General features: G+C 40.1%; 1 long non-coding RNA gene across 1 annotated transcript; it reads left to right on the forward strand.

Annotated features, from left to right (window-relative positions):
* Positions 1–2,104: 2,104 nt before the first annotated feature.
* On the forward strand, positions 2,105–21,069 carry LOC117274433 (uncharacterized). The gene is made up of 4 exons (XR_004504533.2): positions 2,105–2,162; positions 16,159–16,288; positions 17,383–17,440; positions 20,815–21,069. It is a non-coding gene; the product is annotated as an uncharacterized lncRNA (long non-coding RNA).
* The last annotated feature ends 1,564 nt before the right edge of the window (positions 21,070–22,633 follow it).

The following is a 22,633-nucleotide window of genomic DNA, read 5'->3' on the forward strand; positions in this document are numbered from 1 at the left end:
TCTTTTCAAATTTAAAATCTGATTTTGGCTGCCTCGTTCACTTCCTTGATACTCCTGTTTGAGTGTTTTCCAAGCCTCTTTTGCTGTCTCACATGCAATGATTTTAGAGAAGATTGAATCTGCAACTGAATTTTAAATTATAGTTTTGGCTTTGTATTTTTGATTTTCTCATCTGAATGAGCTTTGATTTGGGCAAGGGTGGGATTTGCAGGAAGTGGTTGTATAAGTTTGTCTTCTATTACAACTTCCCATGGATCATAAGCTTCAAGATAAGATTTCATCTTCATTGACCAAATCTGATAGTTTTTACCAATAAAAGTTTGTGGGGTATTTAAAGAGAGACCGCTACTTGTCATTGTTAAAAATTTAGTTTAAAATCAGTATGGGTAAAAATGCGTATGGTTTAAAAGTGGTTGAAATTGGTTGTTTTTCGACGAATTCAAAGATCCGTCAAAATCAATGGAGGCTCTGACACCACTGTTATGGATTTTAGAAAAATATGCAAGCAGCAAGAAGGTTGAAAATATGATTGAAAAACTGTCTCTAAAATTTTATTAATCATAAGGTTTTAAATAGCCAAATAAATAAAGTAGTGGACTCCTCCTACAACTAAATTACTAAACTCTTACTATAATTAAAATTCTGAATCTTCTAGCATACTCCTCCTAAAAGTAAACAACTAATTATTCTAGAAAACAGTAGCAATAGATGCAAAATCCAACAGAAGCATCTACACTATGCATTCAGTACTGCACCTCTGCACTTAGTCCATGCGAATGCCAGAAAGAGATGCACAATTTTGCTTCTGAAAACCTGATCTTACTTTCAATATAGGTATCTCCCTCCCCCAACCAACACACACATACTTATCGATGTTGGTTCTCGTTTCCATCTTACTTATGTCCATTGATCTCAGACCAAATTGGTGGAAAGGTTTTAGCACAGGATTTCTACTTAAAGAATCCATTCTAGTAAACTTTCGACCATATTTAATAGCAAAAGCAAGGGCCACGGAAAGATCTCTCACTTTCTCAGAGTTCCGGACTCTCCCAGTAGCATAGGGAACAATCTGTCCTGAAGATTCTTCAATTCGAAATGACCAGTTGCTGGTGCTAGACCTACTATGTAAGTTCCCTAGCTACTTAATATGCAAAGTGTAACATGTAAGCTGAATGAGATTTATTGTTACAAATAATTTTTAAGGGTCTTCATATTGTTAAGTGAACTTACGGATTGTACAGTTCTTATTTGTCGAGATCCTTTGTAAATTTGTTCCGGATTAGCATGAGCATTTGTCAGTTTAGACATATCGCTAGTTTAGTTTGACACTATCATCTGTACGCAACATATGCTATTGCAAAGTTTACAGTTGAGGAATGATATGACTAAACGTGGAACTTCTAATAAGCTTCTTTTTATTGCTTTGTAGCAAGAAAGAGTTTTTCTGCCTCTAACATCGATCTTACTATGTAAAACCTCCAGAAAGATATGTTTCACCTATGTGGAAATAATGGATATCTTGATTGAAGATGAACAATTTTTTTGGTGAATGGTACATATACTCAAAGTATGTTTGCTCAAAACTTTTAAGAGGCATGTGGTTGTCTTTGAGTTACTCTAGCATCTCATGCTTCTATTTCTTAAACTAATAATAAGTTCGTATTAACTGGCAAAGAGAGAAAGTACATATTTAAATTGATATGGTACAAATCATGAAAGAAAGTCAACAAATCATTCTTGGACAAGATAAAAGGAAAGAAAATCAGAAGTTCAATGAAGTATGAATAATCGGCTGATAGGTTAACAACTCTTAGTTGTATATTGCAAAAGGCTCTATCCGTGATTCTTTAATCTGAAAATTTATCTTTGAACCATGTTTACTTGCAGCTCTCATACGCACCAGTCGAAGTAACCATGTATACTTGCAGCTATATAATAGAAGCACCAGTGGTTTCGATGTGGTTGCTTATGTGTCAATAAAAATTCAGTTAAGGGAAGTTTTGACATTTCATCTATGAAGACTTACGTGTCTTTCACAGCATAATACTCACCGACTGCATTCTATATGTGATCTTTTCATCTTGACCCAGAATTTTCTTTCAGCTTTGTCCTCCCCTCTAGCTTTCTCTGCTCAATTATCTTCTCCGCTGGGTCTCACAGTGGTCAGTTAATGCTTCTCTCTGCCATTTGCTTTTATTTGTTCTTGGTTTCCATTGTTTGTTGATTTAGATTTTTCTGCTTGCTTTTATCCCTTTTTTGTTCTGTGTTTTGTCTTCCATTTCTTCTCCATTAATAATGGCATTCAATTTCTCTTTAAATTGATGTACTCAAGAAGTCCAATACCTCAGTACCATGCCATAAAGAGTAACATTGATAGCGGCATGCAATTCCAACATTTTGATGCTCTGTGCGTTTGTAAATTTTTGGGTCCTTTTAATTTAATGTGTAGTATTTGTTTTTTGATAATTGTTGAATCCATATATGTTCTTTTTGGTCTTTCTTCACGTTGTCTTTATGGGCTCAACGCATACATATCGTTATTTGTTCAAACGCCTGAATTGGAGTAAATATGTAGAAGAACATACACTATTGCGCCACTATTTACTCAATTTCGGCTCTGTATACGGTCGAAATTGATTTCGGCTTTCGTACGATTGATCGAGATGAGATCATAATGGATCAAAGGGAAGTCTTCATAATATTGAGATGGGACCCGAAGATAGCACAGACGAGCTTCAAATTTCAGGTACAGATCAAATACCGAGTCCGAAGTCATAATCGAGCTCGGGTCCGAATCGAACTATAATGAGATTTGATGGAATCGAGCTTAAGGGTCAGAGGCCAACCGATGTCGAGCCCAAATCATTACCGGACCCCGAGTCGGCATCGACCTCAAACCCGCATCGAGCTCTAAAACTGGAAACTGACCAATACCGACCAATGCTGAGTCCGATCAAGATCGATCTCATAGACAAGAGTCGTTGCAGCCGCATTAAGGGAGAGATTCTCAGCGGTAATTAAGGAAAAACTGATTTATCATGGGTTTTTCACTATATATTTTTAATTATATGTAAAGTAGAATCCCCCACTATAAAAGGGATGACTATACTTCTTGTAAATGATCAAATTTTGAATACATTGTAACTGAGATATCATACACTCCTATATTGAATAGTTTGTCCTTTTAGCCTCATAGATTGATTCATCTTGCTTAATCCATAAATTATCCTCTTTTCAACTTTGCTTATTTTTTATTCTCTACAGTCAATATTCGATATTTCTATTCATCCTTACGATTTGAGTCAAGTTATACCACATATCCTTAGAACTACGTACAAATTTAACTCTATCCGTTTTTCGGGTAAACAGTTTGGCACCCACCGTGGGGCTAAGGATAACAGTGGTTATTTGATATGAATCCGCAAAACACGCCATTTTACGCTTGTTTTCGGAAGTGTCTTTGATTTCGGATTAGCAACGACGAGCTATCAATTAAATGGCCTTACCTTCCGACAACGAAGGTGGTCTTCAAGGTGAGAACAACAACTTAATGCCCAGGACTGAAAGGCCGCTTGTCGACGCCGTTGAAGCTCGAGTCGAAGTGCCATTAGACGTTAATTCGCATGTGGCCATTGAGGCAAACCTACATTCTGAACCTGAAAATAGCATCCATGGTGGCACTCGATCTGCAGCTCGAGATACCCATAACGTCGAAGAAAATGGCATCAGCTTGCGCATGATTTTCGAAAATGTTGCAAGCACAACAGGCAGCAATAGCTCAGTTACAAAGGCAAACCCAGATACCGAGCAGGTCGGAGCCCAGTCCACCCCGAGAAATTGCCCACAGAACGGAACCAGCTCTAGTAAGGTCAAGTGAGTAAGAGTCGGGGACTAATCTCAAAATTGCTAAGATATTCGAAGAACTGACCAAACGAATAGAATCAGGAGAAAGGAGGATCGAGGCAAACGACAAAAAGGTGGAAACATATAACTCTAGGGTTGATCAGATCCCGGGGCACCACTGATATTGAAGGGCTTAGATTCCAAAAAGTTCGTACAAAAGCCTTTCCCCCCAAGCGCGGCTCCTAAACCGATCCTAAAGAAATTCCGCATGACCAAGATTCCTAAATATAATAGAACTACCGACCCCAACGAATATGTCACCTCTTACACATGTTCCATCAAAGGGAACGACCTAGAGGACGATGAAATCGAATCCGTATTATTGAAGAAATTCGGTGGAACCCTGCTAAAGGGAGCAATGATATGGTATCATAATTTACCATCTAATTCTATCGATTCTTTTGCTATGCTTGCAGATTCCTTCGTAAAAGCACAAACCGGGGCCATAAAGGTCGAGACCAGGAAGTCGGACCTGTTCAAGGTAAGACAAAAAGATAACGAGATGCTAAGGGAGTTCGTATCTCATTTTCAAATGGAACGAATGGAACTGCCACCAGTCACAGACGATTGGGTTGTTCAGGCTTTCACTAAAGGTTTGAACGAACGAAGTTCGACGGCTTCATAGAGGTTGAAGCATAACCTGATCGAGTACCCAGCTATTACTTGGGGCGACGTGCATAATCGGTACCGGTCAAAAGTTAGAGTTGAAGATGATCAGTTGGGTTCTGAACCCGCTGTTAGAAGGGACACCAATCGAGAACAAGGTCCGATCAGGGACCGGTACCGACCATATAGTGAAAACCATAGGATCAATGAATCGAGACGTAACCCCAGACAAGGCAATAAAAGAAATTATCAAGGTCAAGGTTCTCGGGGGCTAATGAACAGAAATGGGTTCGACAGGCCTACCAGACCTAAGGAAGCACCACGGTTATCGGAGTATAACTTCAGCATTGATGCATCCGCCATCGTGTCGGCTATCGGACGCATTAAAGACACTAAATGGCCTTGACCCATGCAGACCGATCCTGTCCAGAGGAATCCCAATCAAATATGCGAATATCATGGCACTCATGGCCACAGAACGGAAGATTGCAGGCAACTAATAGAGGAGGTAGCCCGGTTATTCAATAAAGGGCATCTTCGAGAATTTTTAAGCGACAAGGCCAAAAACCATTCCAAAAATAGGGATTTCAGTAAACAAAACGAACATGAAGAACCACAGCACATCATCCACATGATCATTGGTGGCGTCGATACCCCTCAAGGGCCGGTGCTTAAACACACTAAGACATCGGTCATGGGAGAAAAGCGACCCCGAACTCAGGGTTACGCATCCATAGGAACATTGTCCTTTAATGATGAAGATGCAGAAGGAGTCATGCAACCTCACAACGATGCACTAGTAATATCCGTACTTATGGATAAAACTAAATTTAAGTGTGTGTTGATTGATCCAGGTAGCTCGGGCAATATTATTAGATCCAAAGTTGTAGAACAGCTCGGTCTACAGGACCGGGTCGTACCTGCAACCCTCGTTCTAAACGGATTCAATATGGCATGTGAAACCACCAAAGGCTAGATAATTCTGCCAATAAATGTGGTCGGGACCATCCAGGAAATGAAGTTCCACGTAATCGAAGGCGACACGAGGTACAACGCCCATTTTGGAATGCCATGGATTCACAATATGAGAGTTGTACCCTCGACCCTCCACCAGGTTCTTAAATTCCCAACATCGGAAGTAGTCAAAACAGTGTACGGGGAACAATCGACTGCCAGAGAAATATTTGCCGTCGAAGAAGCAATTCCGATATCCTCACCTCTGTCAACAAAGGGGTCGGACTCAAAGGGGGAACGAGATGCCAAATAGTAATCACAGACGTCAGCTTCAACCCAACCAGAAAATCAGAAGATTGACGAAGATGATGGTCGAAGGATCCCTTGATCCTTCGTGGTCCCCGACGATTCCGACGCTACCCAATCAACGATTGAAGAACTGGAGCAAGTTATACTAATCGAGCATTTGCCCGAATGAAAGGTATACCTGGGTACGGGACTAACCCCCGTACTCAGGAAAAGGCTTATTCAATTTCTTATCGATAACATAGATTATTTTGCTTGGTCCCATTTAGATATAACAGGGATCCCACCGTATATAAAGACGCATCGGCTAATCCTGGACCCTAGGTTCAAACCGGCGAAGCAAAAGAGAAGATCCCAGTCTGAGGTAAAGCACGCATTCATAAAGGACGAGGTAACTAACCTTCTTAGAATAGCGTTCATTCTGGAGGTGAAATACCCCGAATGGTTAGCCAATGTAGTTGTAGTCCCAAAAAAAGGGAACAAACTTAGAATGTGTATGGATTATAAGGATTTAAACAAGGTGTGCCCTAAAGATTCTTTTCCGCTACCCAACATCGATCGCATGATCGATGTCACGGCCATCCATGAGGTCCTTACTTTTCTCGATGCCTATTCCGGGTATAATCAAATCCAAATAAACCCGGAAGAACAAGAAAATGCTTCATTTTTCACCAAGTATGGAACATATTGTTATAATGTGATGCCCTTCGGGCTAAAAAATGCAGGAGCTACTAACCAACGCCTAGTAAATAAAATGTTCGAGGAACAAATAGGTAAATCAATGGAAGTTTATATTGATGACATGCTAGTTAAGTCCCTGCGCGCAAAGGACCACTTGGCTCATTTGCAGGAAACATTTGAGATTTTAAGGAAATACAACATGAAGCTCAACCCCGAGAAATGTGCTTTCGGGGTCGGTTTGGGCAAGTTCCTCGGTTTCATGGTATTGAATCGGGGGATCGAGATCAACCTCGATAAAATCAAAGCCATCGAAGACATCGCCATAGTGGACAGTGTAAAAGCCGTTCAGAGGCTAACGGGTTGGATTGCTGCCTTAGGCCGATTCATTTCAAGGTCGTCATATCGAAGTCACAGATTTTTGTCTCTACTCAAAAAGAAGAACGATTTCGCCTGGACCCCGGAATGCCAACAGGCATTAGAGGAATCGAAGCGATACCTATCAAGCCCACCACTGGATCATACTCCAAAAGCAGACGAAAAACTTTGCTTATACTTGGCAGTATCGAAAATTGCGGTAAGTGGTGTCCTAGTACGAGAAGAGCAAGGTACGCAATTTTCTATTTATTATGTAAGTCAAACCTTAGGGGAAGCAGAAACTAGATATCCACACTTAAGAGAAATTGAAACTTGCACTGATAAGCGCCTCTAGAAAGTTAAGACCATACTTTCAATGTCACCCCATATGCGTATTAACCACTTACCCACTTCGTAATATTTTGCGTGAGACCAAACTATCAGGCCTATTGGCCAAATGGGCCGGCAAACTCAGTGGGTATGATATCGAATATCAACCCCGGTCGGCCATCAAGTCTCAAATTTTAACAGACTTCGTGGCCGATTTCACGCCAACCCTCGTACCCGAAGTCGAAAAGGAACTCTGGTTGAAATCGGATACATCATCGGGGGTATGGACCCTTTTCACAGATGGGGCTTCGAACGTGAAGGGGTCCGGGCTAGGCATCTTTTTAAAGCCGCCTACGGGTAATACTATTAGGCAATCTATCAAAACTACTAGGTTGACTAATAACGAGGCCGAGTATGAGGTCATGATTGTAGGTTTGGAGCTAGCTAAAAGCTTGGGAGCAGAAGTCGTTGAAGCCAAATATGACTCTTTACTGGTGGTAAATCAAGTAAACAAAACCTTCGAAGTTCGAGAGGATAGAATGCAAAGGTATTTAGACAAATTGTAGGTAACTTTGCACCATTTCAAAGAGTGGACTTTACAGCATGTACCTCGAGAACAAAACAGTGAGGCCAATGCACTTGCAAATTTGGGATCATCGGTCGAGGAAGATGAGATCAGCTCAGGGACTGTCGTTCAACTCTCGAGATCCGTGATCGAGGAAGGTCATGCAGAGATAAATTCTACAAGCTTAACCTGGGATTGGAGGAATAAGTATATTGAATACTTGGAGAATGGACAGCTCCCATCGATTCCTAAAAATTCGAGGGCCCTACGAACCAAAGCTGCTCGATTTACATTGACTGCAGATGGAACATTATACCGAAGGACATTCTATGGACCATTGGCAGTATGTTTATGTCCAGGAGATACCGACTACATCCTATATGAGATTCATGAGGGTACTTGTGGAAATCATTCTAGTGCCGATTCATTAGTCCAAAAAATAATCAAAGCAGGATATTATTGGATCGATATGGACAAAGACGCAAAGGAGTTTGTTCGAAAATGTGACAAATGTCAAAGGTTTCCACCGATGATCAATCAGCCCGGAGAGCAACTACACTCAGTCCTATCCCCATGGCTATTCATGAAATTGGCAATGGATATCATCGGCCCTCTGCCATGGGCCCCAGATAAAGCTAAGTTCATTTTATTTATGACTGACTATTTCTCTAAATGGGTTGAAGCACAAGCGTTCGAAAAAATAAAGGAGAAAGAGGTTATAGACTTCATCTGGGATCATATCATATGTCGATTCGGGATACCCGCCGAAATAGTGTGTGACAATGGTAAATAATTTATCGGTAGCAAAGTGATGAAATTCTTTGAAGACCACAAAATAAAAAGGATATTATCAACACCGTATCATCCTAGTGGGAACGGACAGGCCGAATCGACAAACAAGACTATCATTCAAAACCTAAAGAAAAGGTTGAACGACGCTAAGGGAAAATGGAGAGAAATTCTACCCGACGTTCTTTGGGCATATCGAACAACATCAAAATCTAGTACGGGGGCAACCCCGTTCTCCTTAGTATATGGCTCTGAAGCCTTGATTCTAGTCGAAGTCAGGGAACCCAGTGCCAGGTTTCGATATACAACAGAAGAGTCAAATCACGAGGCTATGAATACTAGACTCGAATTATTGGATGAAATACGAGAAGCTGCTCTCGTCTAATTGGCCACCCAAAAGAAACGGATCGAATGATACTATACTCGAAGAACCAATCTACGCCATTTTAAAATCAGGGACTTAGTGCTAAGGAAATTCACGCTCAGCACCTGAAATCCAAATAAAGGAAAACTGGATCCAAACTGGGAAGGACCGTATTAGGTTCTCGAAAACGTCGGTAAAGGATCCTACAAGCTCGGTATTATAAACGGCAAATAACTACCAAGCAATTGGAATATGTCACACCTAAAATGATACTACTGCTAAGGTACGACCCTCCCATGTTCGTTTATATTTCAAAACTAACCCTTGTAGGAGTTCGATCAGGAACAAGGATGGATCATTCAAAACGAAGCCCCAGGTCTGAAAGCACGCGTTGCACTCTTTTTCCCTTAGAACGGTTTTATCCCAAATTGGTTTTTCGGCAAGGTTTTTAATGAGGCAACTATTGATCATGCTAACTTAGAACAATTCAACAGTATCTGAGGCCTCTTTACAATCGACCTCGAATACTGGGGGGGGGGAGGCATTACCCTTCAAATATATGAAGTTCGATGCAAGAAAGTTACTTCATAACAATAGGGTTCCGATAGGAAATATTGTAAGAGCCAAATGTTCAAAACGAACCATGCTCATGTAGTTGGCCCGAGCCCTGACACAAAACATGAACACGTGTATAATGACTTACAAAGAAAAATTTCCTCTTTACCGATATCTTATATCCAAGAAAAATTACTTTATTTCGAGATTTATTATACAAATAGGCTTAAGGGCCGACCATCATAAATCGGGGACTGCCAACCGAAAAATCAACGAGTTCGAGCAGCACTCACTCGACTACTAAGCCTACGGGCTACTCTTAGTTTGAGTTAGAGAAATCACTCACTCAACCATCAAGCCTACGGGCTACGTTACTTCGAGTTCGAGCAAGCACTCACTCGACTACTAAGCCTACGGGCTACTCTTATTTTGAGTTCGAGAAATCACTCACTCAACCATCAAGCCTACAAGCTACGTTACTTCGAGTTCGAGCAAGCACTCACTCGACTACTAAGCCTACGGGCTACTCTTATTTTGAGTTCGAGAAATTCCTCACTCAACCATTAAACCTACGGGCTACGTTACTTCAAGTTCAAGCAAGCACTCACTCGACTACTAAGCCTACGGGCTACTCTTATTTTGAGTTCGAGAAATTACTCACTCAACCATCAAGCCTACGGGCTATGTTACTTCGAGTTCGACCAAGCACTCACTCGACTAATAAGCCTACGGAGTAATCTTATTTTGAGTTCGAAAAATCACTCACTCAACCATCAAGCCTACGGGCTACATTACTTCTAGTTCGAGCAAGCACTCACTCGACTACTAAGCCTACAGGCTACTCTTATTTTGAGTTCGAGAAATCACTCACTCAACCATTAAGCCTATGGGCTACGTTACTTCGAGTTCGTGTAAGCACTCACTCGACTACTAAGCCTACGGGCTACTCTTATTTTGAGTTCGAGAAATCACTCACTCAACCATTAAGCCTACATGCTATGTTACATCGAGTTCGAGAAAGCACTCACTCGACTACTAAGCCTACGGGCTACTCTTATTTCGAGTTTGAGCAATGACTCACTCGACCATTAAGCCTACGGGCTACATTACTTTGAGTTCAAATCAGTCACTCGACTACTAAGCCTATGGGATACTCTTACTTCGAGGTAGAAGCAAGCACTCACTCGACTATTAAGCCTACGGGCTACATTACCTCGCGTTCAAATCACTCACTCAACCTCTAAGCCTACGGGCTATATTACTTCGAGTTCGAGCAATCACTCACTCTACTACTAAGCCTACGGGCTACTTTATTTCGAGTTTGAGCAAGCACTCACTCGGTTATAAAAGCTACAGGGCTCAAATTCGATCAAATTACCTAAAACCTTATGAAAACCTTCATAAGGCATGAATGAAACAAAATCTTCACAAGGCAGAGAATAAAATAGAGGCAAATCGGGAAAAGAAAATATCTTTATATATATACAAGAATGTTTACAATGTCCGAACATGACCCTACACAAAAAACCAAAACGGAAACTAAGGGCTAAGTTTCTTGGTTATCTAGGGGGACAGTCTCTTCTCCATCGAGCTCCTCCCCGCTCTCGGGCCTATTCTTGCTCCTATCATCACCATCATCATCATCACCACCACCATCTTCATCGGAAGCCAAGGCTTCAGCATCGACTTCGAGCTCTTTAGCCCTTTTTGTCTCTTCGGAGAGATCGAAACCTCGAGCATGGATCTCCTCGAGGGTCTGCCTCCAAGATCGGCATTTAGCAAGTTCAACAACCCAATGTGCTCAAGTATTGGCGGTCTCGGCTGCCTCTCTTGCCTGTACCTAAGCAGCTTCAGCATCGGCCCGATAGACGACCACGAATGCATCCGCATTAGCCTTTGCTTCATCCGTATCAGATTTGGCCTTGGCATGTTCGGAGGCTAACCGAGCCTCGAGTTCCTCTATTCTTCTCACTTGAACCAAGCTCTTCTCCTTCATGCCTTGAAGTTGGCTTGCAGTCGATGAAAATTAGGCCCAAACAATTTCTTTTTCTGCAGCAAGATGGTCCATGCCATCTTTCCATACCATGGCCTCCGCCCTTATTATATCAACTTCCTCAGGAAGCTGCCCGATCGTCTTGAGTTTTTGCTGCAGTTGTAAGATCGAAATATTAGCCTCCAATCCTGAATCAAACCCATGAGTTCTTAATATTATCATTACTTTCTCAGTCAGGTTGGTCTGGTCTTGATGAGCCTTGGCTAACTCAGCTCGGAGGCCTTTGATTTCTTCTTCCCTTTGCCCGGAAAGGAGTCTAAGGGCGTTCCTCTCCTTCGTAACCCGACGGAAGTCGGCCTCGAGCCGATGCAACTCAGCTCGAGACCGAGAACACACTTCTCGATGAATGACTACGGCCTTCGAAGAAAGAAGAAAAGATGTTAGAAAAGAATAGCAAACATGAAAGTGGTATCAACGAAGGGAGTTAGAGCTTACCCGATTTAGAGCTTGTTGCACTTCACAGAAAAGGCCCGACACATCACTAGGGCCAGCAGCGTCCTCGACCCCAGTAAACAAATAGCAGAAGGGGTCATCCTCTTCATGAGACCGGTTCATTTCGAGGTCCCCTAAAGCTTGGGCTTCCTGAATCGCCCCTTCCGAAATGGAAGGGAGAGTGGGCGAGTCTCCGATTAATATTGCCCCAAGCGATTCGCTTGGGGCGTTCTCCTCAGTTCAGAGAGCTTTAGGACCGGCCCCTCCTGATATACCCACCGTTTGTTGACTTTGATGGGAAGCATCTTCGATCTCTAATGGTTCGGGGACTCTGCCCGAACCTTCCTCCGACATCTCCTCAGTCCGAGGCAAAGCTTTATAAATCACCATCGATTTAGTTGCCTTTGGGGCATCAATGGTTTTCTTCATTAGTGCCACCAGTACGGACCCGTCGTTTTCTTATTCTTCTTCGTCTTCATCCCTTAGACGCAGAACTGATTCTACGGTCAAAGGAATGGTATTCTTCCTCGGCTTACGAGCCATCCTCGTCTTCAGTTTTGGATCTTCGGAAGCGGAGGCCCTTTTTCTCTTATTATCCTTCACTGTCTTTGGAACAGAGGCCTCTTCCTCTTCCTCGACGGACAAGGCCTCAAAACCGCATCTTTGCCCACACCTACATACAGGAAAATTGATTTAAATATATGGAAAGCATCTCGTTCGAACTACTAAATATATGAGAAAGGGGCCTACCATGATTTTTGGCCTCCCATCGGCCCTTTGACAAATCACGCCATGAGCGCTCGGCGTATGTGGAGGTCAAAGCTAGATCTCGTACCCAGTTCTTGAGATCGAAAACTGCACCGGTCATCCAGGGAACCGCTGCATCACAAAAAGGGGATATCGATGAGTAAAGAAATGAAAGGGCAAAATAGTAGGAGATAACATCAGAATTATACTTGCGCTTCATGTTCCCCTCCTCGGGAAAAGGCATCTTTCAGTCGGAATCAGGTTCGAAGTCCTTACTCGAACGAACCTGCCCATCCAGCCTCGATCCCTATCCTCGTCTATGCTCGAGAACAGAACCTTGGTAGCCCGACGCTGAAGTTTTATTAACCCGCCTCGACAGAGGCGAGGGTAGTATAATCGGATGAGATGGTCGAGGGTGAAAGGCATCTCCTCAATTTTGTTCATGAAGTAACGGATCAAAATAACGATCCGCCAAAAAGAAGGATGGATCTGGCCTAAGGTTATTTGGTATTAATAGCAGAAATCAATAATAACGGGGTCGAGGGGACCTAATGTGAAAGGGTAAGTATACACACTTAAAAACCCTTTCACGTAAGTGGTGATATCTTCTTCAGAAGACGGGATTACTATTTCTTTATTCTCCCAATTGCAATCTTTCTTTAGCTGTTCGAGGTGCCTCTCGGTTATCGAACACATATACCTCGATACTGGCTCACATTGGCCAGGAACCGACGAGCCTTTGTCGACCTTAAAATCAGAGGTAAGAACACACGCCCTAGGAACGCACTCCTCAGGCCGTGGCTCTACCGGTGTTTTGTCGGCAGCAGGCTGTTAAGAAGAAGCTTTCTCTTTTTGAGGAATGGTTTTTGATGTTTTCATCCTTTTTAGATTTAAAGATCGAGAATAGAAGGAGGTGACAAAGATTTGGTGTTTATGAAGAAGGATTTTGCAGAGAAGAATCACAGATTTGCGAATGAACTCAGAAAATATGAAAAAGAACTTGGAAAATTTGGAAGATTAAAGATGTAAAAGTGATAAATGGTAAAAGGATGGGCTATTTATAGATTGAAGCAATGGCGGTTCAATATCAGCGGTGGCCGACCACCGTCTGACACGCATTAAATGCCTTGGTAAACTAAACCGACAGGACAACTATCACGTACGTCATGGTCGGGCTCGATGCAAACGTCAGTGCATATCCAATCGAGCCGTTGAGAAATCATATCATTTCTCGCCACATCTATCCCGAGAAACGAGGGAACTATCTGTATACGGTCGAAATTGATTTCGGCCTTCATACGATTGATCGAAATGGGATCATAATGGATCGAAGGAAGTCTTCATAATATTGAGATGGGACCCGAAGATAGCACAAACGAGCTTCAAATTTAAGGTACAGATCAAATACCGAGTCCGAAATCATTATCGAGCTCGGGTCCGAATCGAACTATGATGAGATATAATGGAATCGAGCTTAAGGGCCAGAGGCCAATCGATACCGAGCCCAAATCATTACTGGACCCCGAGTCGGCATCGACCTCAAACCCGCATCGAGCTCTAAAACTGGAAACTGACCAATACCGACCAATGCTGAGTCTGATCAAGACCGATCTCATAGACAAGAGCCGTTGCAGCCGCACTAAGGGAGAGATTCTCGGCGGGAATTAAGAAAAAACTGATTTATCATAGGTTCCCCACTATGTATTTTTAATTATATCTAAAGTAGAATCCCCCACTATAAAAGGGATGACTATACTTCTTGAGAAGGATCAAGTTTTGCATACATTGTAACTGAGATATCATACACTCATATATTGAAGAGTTTACCCTTTTTTAGCCTCATAGATTGATTCATCTTGCTTAATCCATAAATCATCCTCCTTTTATCTTTGCTTATTTTTTATTCTCTACAGTCAATATTCGATATTTCTATTCATCCTTACGATTTGTGTCAAGTTATACTACATATCCTTAGAACTACGTACAAATTCAACTCTATCCGTTTTTTGCTATGGTTGATTTTAGAACTCGATTCCACAGTTTGTTATGTATCATTGACAAGAGAAGATTCTAAAGGAAATTTTTTTAAAAAGAATGACCAGGAAGATTCTGGAGGATCTTTAGAGCATGACAGAGTTGAACAGGTTTTCTTTGTATTTCTGTTATGCAAGACTTTTAAGTGCCATACCAATATATCTTGGCCTTCTATTTTTCTTTCCCAATAGTTCTCGTCGATGACTCTGAGTTATAGAAGATATAGTAGCACTGGAATTTAGACTTTCTTCATCAAAGAAAAAGATGCTCTCTATTGACCATTACATATCTATCTAATGTATATTTTTATTCTTTTTGTTAATCTAAGTATTTTTATACTTCGGTTGGATGAAGTATCAAGGTAGGTAACATTCTTATCCATTGCTTCTCATATCATATTAGCAATTAGTATTGCTTAACTGCTATCCTTTTAGTTCTATATTTATAATATACTTCATCTGTTCCAATTTATGTGAACCTATTTTCTTTTTGTTCATTTCCAAAAAGAATGATTCCTTTCTAAATTTGGAAACAATTTAGCTTAAACTTACAATTAGCTTTTATAACCACACAAATACTCCGGCCCCTTTTTAACTTGTTTAGGACCACAAATTCCAAAAGTCTTCATTTTTTCTTAAATTTCGTGCCCAGACAAACAGGTTCACATAAATTAAAACGGAGGGAGTAACTATTTGGAGTTCCTAGTGAGATCCATTATAGCCGCGGTGTATATATTTCTAAGAAGAGAGCTTGCAGAACTGGATCAGACAAAAGAGAGCTACTTCATTTTATGTTAATTTGTATTAGTGAGTTGCTATAGAGTAAGATCAATCCTTGCTGCATCGATGACGAGCTTGATATAGCACAAGATTATCTTTTGTGCATGCTTTTAATTGCTGTTGACGGACGTTAGTAATATTAGTTTGTAACATTTACTTTGCTATATTTTTCTTGAGGTGATTGTTTAAAAATATATTTGGAAAAGCTAATGAAAGACACAGTCTGTTAGGACAACAAGAGATTTAGGCCATTTAGGTCAACTGTTTGATTTTCAGATTGGTAATTCGAAGCTCTTTGACAAGGCCAAAATATTTTTGAAAATGTTATTTTTCAAAGTTTGGACAAACTTGATTCGTATATGTCAAGTCAATTGAGAAACAGAAGATCTCTCATGTTTCTTTAGTCGCAAAACATGTGGCCTAGATGAAATTGTTAAGCAAGGATTACTCCAGTCCCAGGTCTGACTCCTTTTCTTTTTCCCACTATACGCTGTTATTTGTAATCTTTAAGTCTATGTTACTTTCTTAGGGAGATAAATAAATGGAAATTTCATATAGCTGCTTACATTTTGATCATGTCGCACCTAGCACAATCATTTCTTTTTCTATTTTTTCCTTTTTAGTGAAAACGCCATTGTTACTAGAAGTATAGTGGTTTTAAAGAAAAATACATAAATGAGGATATAGAGACCATTCTTTCTATCAGGTTCAAGTTGTGAGTCCAAATGCGACAAAGAAAGAGAAAGTTTGTACGCGATTTGAATGAGACAAATTCACTCGCTACCAACTCATGCTACAAAGGAATGGTCGTAATTTTTGCTTGGGATTCAATTGAGGTAACTTAATTAAAGAACCAAGTTAATCTTTAGTTCTATTTATGGATAATTGTGTTTCTCTGACGGTAATATAAGAATTTTGTATGATTATCCTTCATTTTGTGTGCATCCATTCGCGTTTTATATTACTCTTTAGATGGACCTGTTTTTAGAAGTTCAATGAAGAGAAAATACCATTATACCATGCGATAAAAATATATCAATAACAATGGAGAAGGGTGAATCAAGTAGAATACCGGTACCAGATGAAAAGAAAGAACCTCCCAATAGAGAATAAAGATGATATTGCAGGTTTAGATTTCGTGGTGGAGAGTTTGTGCCAGTTGAAATAGTAATAGTAATACTAAATGCTCCAAAATTTCTACTGAGGTTTAAAAAATAAACTAGATTGAACAACTCTGGTTTTTGTTATGTCGTGTTTAACCGTCAAACTTTCTATGTTCATATCAAATTTAAGACTATTTATTAATGGCAAGGCTAAGGTTTGAATTTCTTGCCTTTTGCACCTTTCAAGTATTGTTCGCATTTGCAATGAGGTGGTCGCAAATGCGACCATCGCATTTGCGAGGATGTTGTCGCTTTTGCGTCCTGGTCGAGCTCGGAGGACCTCACATTTGTGAGGATGTGAGTCGCATTTGTGACTGTGGGATTCTGAGGATTTTGTTCGCTTTTGCGAGGATGTGGTGTCGCTTTTGCGACTGGCAGCTGTGCGACTATGCATTTGCAAAGTGTTTGGTTGAAATTGTGAATTGGCTGGGTCAGACGAAGTTCACATTTGCGAGCCTGAGGTAACTTTTGCAAGGGTCACATTTGCGAGCCTCTAGTCGCAAATGCGACTTCTATAGCTAGATTTAAGTTGGAATTTCAGGATTTTGAGCTCATTCTCATATACTTTGAACCCTATACTTTGAGAGGGGCAATTTTGTTTTGAGATTTTCATAAAAGACATTAGGGTATGTGATTTCTACCTACTTGTGATTATATTTCAAGAATTTACATGAATTATTAACACACAAAACATGGATTTATGGATGGGATCGTTTGCTATGGCATTGGTGGACTTCCTTTGTTGATGTTTGGCTAGATTTGAGCAGGTTAGAGGTGCTTTCTCAAGGAAATGCGATTTTGGAGCTTTGGACTAGGCCAAATTAGGTAAGTGTCTTTCCTTGCTTTCGTTGAGGAAATTTTTTCTAATAATTGATATTGTTTGCTACATGCGGGGGTGATGTATATATGAGTTGATGAGTGAATATACATGTTCCATGGGTATTCATACTCGGGGTAGATTCTAGATTACTCTATTCCTTGTTTTGTTGTGTGTTCTACATGATTCTTGTAATGACCTAGCCGGTCGTTTTGTATATATGATCCCTATTCATCTATTTGATATTTTCCGTATGTGTATGTTATTTTATGACTTGCGGGCTGGTTGGTTTGACTTGGGAAGGTTCGAGAGTGATTTGGAACACTTAGTGCCGTTTATGAAAGCTTAAGTTGTAAGATTCGTGTTATGTTTTGGGACTGGTTGGTATAGTTGAACGTGGTCCTAGGGGCCTCGGGTATGTTTCACATTGATTTCAAATTGTTTAGTGTTATATATGCGTTTCTGTTCTGGTATTTTCGTGCCTGTGAGGTTCGATCTGCATGTGCAACTCTGCAAATGCGGGCCGCATGAGCGGATTTGTGGCCAGGGACAGCTAGTCCGCATGTACGAATCTTGGGGCGCAGAAGCAGTCGCGCACCTGCGAGGTCTTTTCACAGGTGGGCTCACAGAAGCGAGGTCTTGCATCGCAGAAGCGGTTGGTCGGAAGTGTTAATGAGCCTGCAAATGCGAGTTTAATTTCGCAAAAGTGGTGTCGTAGAAGCCAACTTTTTGTCCTCAAAAGCGGAATCGCTGGGGAGGTCATATATTATTAAGGGTTTGACTTATTTTATCATACTTTGAGATTGGGAGCTTGGAATTGGGCAATGTTTGAGGTAGTTTTCACTACTTGAATAGGGGTAAGTGTTCTTGACTTAGATTTGATTTTATTTCATGATTCCATCTTTGATTTTGACCTTTAGTTGATGAAATCTAAGGGAAAAATTGGGTTTTTTGTAAGGAATTTTTGGAAACAAATATTAAGATGTGTACCAGATTTAGAGCTGGTTTTGGATAAATCTTATGTAGTTGGACTCATATTGGAATGAGTGTTCGGGATTTGTGAATTTTGTCAGGTTCTGGGAGGCGAGTGTTACACCCTATATTTTCGTACGTGAGAGTACATCGTAAGTCAATTGATGTAAGCTTAGACATGAGATCATTTTTGAAAGTACATAAAGTAAGTTAATCATGTTGTCTTGTAGGCTACAAATCATTAAGATCATGGATAACAAGTACCACGAGGGTTGAAAGGCTTAAAAGCTAAACAAATTGAAGAAAATAAGTTTCGTCGAATGTCGATAAGTCGGGAATGTTAAAACATGTACTTTGGGGTGATACTAGGATGCTTAACATGATAAGGAATTTATTTTATGAGTTATTTTAGCCGTATGATAGTCGTGTATTACGTTTTGAAGTCAAGAGAGTTGTGGAACAAAAGTTGGCAAAGGCCATCACAAGTTACATTCATAAATGTGTTGAATATTAGGTCAAATATAGGTGAGCTTTTCTAACAATATACTTGGAATTACGGGATGATCCACCTACAAAATAGAAGATCTATGAGTCTAGTTTCTAACTCATTAAACCGTTCATCGATAAAACATCTAAGTAGAGAGGTATTCACGTTTTTGTGAGACCATGCAAGCAGCTCCCAATGGGACCCACTTAGGTAGTGGACGACCCTTGAACATTTTAAAGGGATTGGACGGCTCGGTTTTGGTCAGTTTCGACCAAGGACAGTTCCCAAACTCTCTCCACACTTCCCTAACAGTTATCCAAGGTTCCAATTCGAATCCAATGTGGTTTTACCTAAACCTAGCCTCAAAAGTTAGCGTACGTGAAGAAGAGACTCTCTATGGTATTGTGATGTATTTAAGGGTACTTGTAAGATAAGGGAAGCTTTAGTTCGAGTTTGTTCTGATTATTTAAGGTATGTATAACACTCTATTTCTTGGGATTAATCATATCTATGTGTTGGTTAAGTTATTTGGATGAAGAATTACAAGATAGAACTTGAAGTTGTATAAGAAGTTGTTGTCTCTTATTGGACTATTTTGGAGTTGTGTATATGACTTCATATGGCTGGAAATCATGGGGAATAGCTTGGTTATAATATTCTTATTGTTTTTATGCTTGTCAATATGTTGAGTATGTTGATGATGTTGTAAATAGGAGAAGAAACAACTACACAATACCTGAAAGTTTTCCATGTTGTTGTTATATCTTGTTGGGTTGTTTGATTTTACTTTTATGATGGATATAAGGTTGGAATGGCATGTCAATATATATGTTTATATTCTGGACCTGTTGATGGTTTTGTAAGTACATGGGGTATGAGAAACAGAGTTGGGGTTTGGTTCCAATTCAAGCTTGCTGCTCGTCGTGTTAACTAGTAGTTTCGTTGGTGATATTTGTGCACTTGTTTTTGTGTAGATTTATTGGTGTTGTTGGGATGTTGGGTGTGTTGTGGTTCTAAAGGTATATAGTTGAAGGTTGTGTGTGTTCTTGTTGTTTTGATGGACTTGGGGAAAGCAAAGAAAATATGGGAGATGTTGTCTGTTCTAATATAAAATAAGCTTGTCATTCGTTGTACGATAGTTGCATCATTCATAGCTTAATGATAGTATTATTATCGTTGTTGTAGATTAAAGTGCGACAAGACAAGTTCAATGTGGTCATTGGACATACTGTGATAAGATATGTTAAGGCTATCTCTTCTTCCCTTTTGGCATGATCCATATGATATAAACGAAAAGAGCAAATGTGGAACTTTCACAAATGACTCTATTCTTAAAAGTACTAGGGGTGCCTATGTTTCTTGATTCCCCATGTGTCCTATTATTATATCGTCTGTTCATGGGTCTCAAAAACTACATAAGTTGATAAATTTTATTTCATGATATTAACCGAAAGCATATTGATCATATGACATTCCGAGAGATCTTATCGACTTACTTCTTTATGCATTGCATTCATTTATGCATGTACATTGACCCATGATCAGATGGCTTTATGTATGCGTATATTATATTTATATGAGGTATGGGGATAGGTTACGTCATTATATATGCACCACCATTTGATCAGCTGGTATACATTGATCATTTTGCCCACTGAGGCCGATATGATATGATGGGATGCCCTCAAAGGTTTGAGGATGTTATGTACGCATATACCTATGCATGATATGCCATTTATACACATATACATGACACTATAAAAGTTTCATGATTCACTGAGCTATTCAAACTTACAAGTTGAGTCCTTTACTCCATGTTTCTTTCATGTCTTTTATATACTGCTTTTTCATGCCTTACATACTCGGTACTTTATTTGTACTAACCTCCGTTTTGCCTGGGGAAACTTCATTTCATGTCCACAGGTCCCGATAGATAGGTTGACAGTCCTCCTAGTTGGCTATCAGCTCAGCGGAAGGTGTTGGTACAATCCACTTACTCCGGAGTTGCCTATTTGGTCATTAGGCTTTGGATATGTATTGATTGGTATAGGGGGCCCTGTCCTTGCCTTTATGACGTTTATGTACTCTTAGAGGCTTGTAGACATATTTTATATATATGGATGATTGTATGGCCTCGTCGGCCTATGTTTTGAGTGTACACATGATCATTTTGGTCTTAAGGCCCGTATGTCACATGTATAAGTTTGTATTCCATGTTGGGTCGTCTTATGTCGAGTATTCTCTTATGTTTGATTCTAGTTATCTCATGATGTCCTTTTCGGCTCAATTACCCATGATAGTATGATAATATGTTATGTTGGTACTCAATTGAGTTAGGCAACGAGTGCCCATCGCGGCCCTTCGGTTTGGGTCATGACAACGAACCCGGGTTGACTTTGTACAATTGATTAAAGATTCAATTTTTATTGTTTAGGTTCGATTTCTATGGTCTTGTGTCACGCCCCGACCTCAGGTAGTGTGACCGGCACTTAACCGAGATAACCCGGTCAAGCAAATCTGCTAGATGCTTTCTACCCGAACTTACTCATGAATAAAGTGAAGGTGCATTCCCATTAATTAGACAATAAGATGATAACGTGAACAACACAATCTCGTTACCATTAGTTACTTCATTTATAATTTCCAAAAATATATACACATTCATATTGAAGTGGAACATATGATACAATTACAACAATTCCAGTTTGACTTTCCCAACAAGGCAACACTAATGTACAACACACACTATGTCTAGAGAGCCTCTAACAGGAACAAAATAGTTCTATGATAGTGTCGGTAACACGGCCCCGGCTATAACTCAAAACATAATATATGAGAAATAAAAGATACACGACCCCAAAATGAAATAGGGCTCACCAAGTCAGCTGGGAAGAGGGTGTACCGCTATCATTGATCCATGTTGCCTGCTGTGGAACCACCTGCATCCATTAAAAATGCAGAGCCCCCGACAAAAGGGGCATTAGTACTTATGGAATAGTACTAGTATGTACGACTAAACACCCTATCAATAGAACGAGTAACAATACACGGAGAAACAATCATAAGATCAAAATAAAAGCTTCAAATAATACCAATGCATCAAGTTAGGAGCAAGATAAGTTTTCAATTAAATTTTAATATTTTAGGTTGGGAGATCTTTAGTACCGATATACCATCATGTTTTTAGCAGGGACTCGAATTCATAATATTTTAATACACAACCCATACTTTGAACACATTCTCGAAGGATAACATAATATGATAAGATCATTCAGAACAAATTTTGAACATATATGTTTCGACACAAAATTTATTCGGAATAATCAAATTTACAGTGAATAACTCGGAACATGAGAAATAAGAACTTGGCCCATCATACTTGAGACTTGTGAGGACATCATGGGATTCTATTATAAGAGAGAAGTTTAGCCAACATACCTCGCTTTGAGCTTTCCTTAAATTACTACAATATTTTGAAAATTCTAGCAACTTCGATCTATTTAGAGGCATAATAAAATTGAACCATAATTAGGAAGATATTCGTGGGTTCAACTCATTTAAGCATTTTATCAAACACTAGGTGTGCATTATGATTTCAAAATTCTTCTATGGTGGATTCCTTCATCCCACAACCCAATGTTTACCCATTTGAGCTCAACAACCTTCCCACAAACCTTGTTGGTACATGCATGCATAAATAACACTCTCATACCCAAGAATCACACTCCCTATTACCCATCTT

Source organism: Nicotiana tomentosiformis, chromosome 5 (assembly GCF_000390325.3).
Source record: "Nicotiana tomentosiformis chromosome 5, ASM39032v3, whole genome shotgun sequence".
Taxonomy (NCBI): Eukaryota; Viridiplantae; Streptophyta; class Magnoliopsida; order Solanales; family Solanaceae; genus Nicotiana; species Nicotiana tomentosiformis.